The 3,552-nt window shown below is 49.8% G+C and overlaps 1 long non-coding RNA gene across 1 annotated transcript; it reads right to left on the reverse strand.

Annotated features, from left to right (window-relative positions):
- Nucleotides 1-924: 924 nt before the first annotated feature.
- LOC121673023 lies at nucleotides 925-3,120 on the reverse strand. Its single transcript, XR_006019117.1, has 2 exons — nucleotides 1,812-3,120; nucleotides 925-1,700 (listed from the first exon to the last, which is right to left on the reverse strand). It is a non-coding gene; the product is annotated as an uncharacterized LOC121673023 (long non-coding RNA).
- Nucleotides 3,121-3,552: the final 432 nt, after the last annotated feature.

The raw sequence follows: 3,552 nt of genomic DNA on the forward strand, positions 1-3,552 counted from the left end.
AAAAAAAAAAAAAAAAAAAAAAAAAAAAAAAAAAAAAAAAGTAAATTGACCAAGATTAAATAAGCTGTCCAGCAGTGGTCATACTGCCCACTTTGGGATTTTGCTTTTAGGGGTTTGTTTCATGGAAAAGGGGATGTTTCCAAGATTCCTTTTGATCTGGAAAAGTTATTTTAAAAACTTTAATTTATCAAAGTTTGATTGTAAAAAATTTGGAAGGGGGCGAGAGAAGGGGAAATGTTCCTGGACAAATATTCTGTTTCACATTGAACATTAAAATGGACTGAATCAGACCTCTTACGTCCACCATTCTCTACATTTTGCCAAGACATTTTTTATTGTTGTATGATAAGTAAGAATCATCATCTGCAAAACCAATCTCCCCACCGAGAGCTGGCATCTCCCAGCAGTTTTTTACGTCATGCTCCTAAAATACATCTCCGTGGCACCACAGCACTAACTACTGGCAGCAGATATCACCAGCCTAATAATTTTCCTAAGAGTTCAACCAGTTCAGTAAAGATCGTGGCATCACTTCTCATAGAAGGCATGTGTAAGAAAACAAATAGCACAAGCTCCCCTCCAATCACTTGTTTCATAAAACTAATCTTGAGAATTAAATGTAATCATAAGGTAAAATAAATTGGTCTTGGTCAAACATGAAACCCAGTGGTTGCGAACTACACAGTCAATAACTATTTCAGACTGAAAATAAACTATGAAACATTGTGCTAATAAGGCTGTTAGCTAGCTATTAAAGTGTCTATTTTCATGTGCAGAGATGAAAGTATAACCATAAAGAAAAATTTTCCACATGTCATTTCTTTATTATGGTCTTGTCACGCAGGGAGTGGCATAAAATGACTCTGTGTACTAAAGAAGTTGAATGCTTACCTAGAAACTGAAAAACAACAGCACAAACAAAAGTCACCAGCAGTCTTTAATTTATTCCTTTACATTTCAAAGTACACGTGTTTGCATTAGTCAGAAGATCCACCTCCCAACTACAGCCAGCCCTTAAATTATTCTGCATAACACTAATTGAGGGTCCAGCTGAAGAGTTGCCTGTTCAAGTAAAGTAAAATAAATTATGCAAGTAAAATAAATTATGCAAGAAAGGAAGCCAAGCGTGCTTAAGAATAATAAAGGCTTTTAAAGTGATTAGCAGGTTTACTCTTTAATCTGGCAAGGTAACAAACTTTCAGCACCAAAGAGAAAAAAACACAATGAGGGAAAAGTTTTATACAAGTATTCCACATGCCAAAGCAAAAGGCTTATTTCATTGGAACAATGCACTCCTGTTTAAACCAATACCAAGCATAAAAAAGGAGAGATCTTTCTGTGGAAGTTATTTATATGTTAACGCATAACTGCACAGCACGTTTGTGTGGAATCCTCTCCTCACAAAGGCTGCTTGGACAGTCCCTCACTGGCACCGGCCCCTTCACACACATGCTCACGCTCAGGAGGGCTGGGAGTATCCATCTCTCGCTGTCTGAAAACACGAGTCTGCTTTCCAAATTTGCCTCAGTTTTGAGCCGCGCTCTTGCCAAGTGCTGACCACAGGCACGCAGTCCAGTGAGCATCATGGTCCTGAGACACGGCGGTAATGGCTGCTGGGAGCGAATGCCGCTTCTAATCCGGGCAAACTTTCACCTCTCAGAACATTCCTAACTTCTCCTCAACTTAAACTCCAGCTAAGCCTGTGAAAGCACTTTATGTAACCAAAGAGGATCACACTAAAACGTAATGCTACAAGAAAAAAAAAAAAAAAAAAAAAGAGACGTACGCTCCAGAAGTCATAAATCCCTCACCTAACTCATAGCTCTACTTCCCTTTTGATTCATTCCCTGAAGAGCGGGAACTGCGACATCAACGCCCCGGTCGGCATTCGGAAAGCACTCGCAGGGTCCAAGCGGAGCATGGCAAGGCGGGGTTGAACCTGCCCTCAGAAAAAGCCCCGGTAACACCCAGCGCTGCCGAAACGCCGGCGGCAGGAGCGGGGCGCCCGCAGCCCATCCCGCCCCCCAGAGACCCCCGGGGCCGGGCGCAGGAGCAAGCGGGCTTCGCACAGCGGTCCCGCCGAGGCTTTCGCTGCTATGTCAGCACTGCGAACAAACCTCGAAGCAGAGGAGGATGTTTTAGTAGGCGGGAGAGGGAGAGACACAAGCACACACCCGGGAGATGAGAGGTGGGAGGAATGGATGGATGGATGGATGGATGGATGGATGGACAGACTGGCGGACGAAGGGGCCGCTATTCACCTCTCGGAGAGGGAGCACAGCGCTTCAGTCCCATCACCGCTGAACAGGATTAAGACTTCTTGCTTACTTGAGCTAGTTTAAAAACTTCTTGCTTAACTTACAAACCTGAAGTTTTTCCGAACCGTGAATGGATTTCGCTTGAGAAGCTGAAAGTTAACTTTCATAGGACCTTTCCGACCTAAACGACTCCGTGGTTTCACGATCCTACCTGCCTGAAAGAGCATGGTAACCCCTCTCTTCATGCAAGCAGGCTGGCCAGGACGAACACAGCGAGAAGGGGACCGAGCCATGGGTAGAGACCGCAGCGCATATATATATATATATATATATACGAACCTCGAGTCAGCCAGTCTCGCTGCAAAACTTTCCCTTTCCCCATGTCAAAAAAAAAAAAAAAAAAAAAAAAAAAAAAAAAGCAGAACAAAACCAAATCAAAAATCCCGCAGGGAGAAGCAGGCACAAGCAGGCACGGAGCGCCGGCAGGAGGGCGCGGGAAGCCGCCAGCTCCGGAGCACCACGCCGGGGAGTCCCGGGGCTCGGCCGGGGCTGGCGCTGGCAAAGGCCGCGCTCCCCCGCCGCCCACGCAGCCGCCCCGCCGGGCAGAGGAGCCGCGGCGGCAGCGGGGCACCCGCAGCGCGCCGCCGGAAAGTTCCCCCGGCTCCCTCTTACCCTTAGTCCAATCCACCACTTGCTTCGGGCTCCACCTGGTCACCGGCTCCATGGCGAGTCTAAGCCCGCCGGCACCAGCCCCCGCGACAGACCGCAGCTCCACCGGCCGCGGACTCGCCCCCTCTCACGCTCCCATCCCGGCAGCGCCGCTCCGGGCCGCCCCCTCCCCGACCCGGCTCCTCCCGCCGGCCACGGCCGGGCCCGCCCCGCTGCCGCTCCGCCCCCAGGTGCCGTGTCCCGCCCAGCCCGGGCCGGCCTCGTGCTTGGGAAAATGCCGAGAAGAAGCGTCCTAGGGGTCGCGCTCCGACAGGTCCGGAGAGACGGCGGTTCGGGAGTCGCCCTCCCTCCTTCCGCGGCAGCGGCGGGCGGCCCGTGGGGTGGAGCGGCGGCCAGGCGTGCACCCCGCTTCGGTGGTGGCTCAGTGTGAGTCACAGCCTTGGGGCAATTTTAGCAGCAGCTGCAGAGTGCCCTGAACCACGCTTGTCCCTGTATTGGCATTTGGGGTTTTTATTTCTGAATCCCTCACTTGAAAGCGTCCTTGGGTGTGGAGGCCGTTTCAGCAGAGGAGTTTACTTTTGTTTTGCTGCCTTCTCTTGGGAGTTGCATTAAGCCATCAGCTGCA

The sequence above is a fragment of the Corvus kubaryi genome, unplaced genomic scaffold (assembly GCF_017639235.1).
Source record: "Corvus kubaryi isolate FWS band 111438036 unplaced genomic scaffold, C.kubaryi_AGA036_p1.0 65105, whole genome shotgun sequence".
Lineage (NCBI taxonomy): Eukaryota > Metazoa > Chordata > Aves > Passeriformes > Corvidae > Corvus > Corvus kubaryi.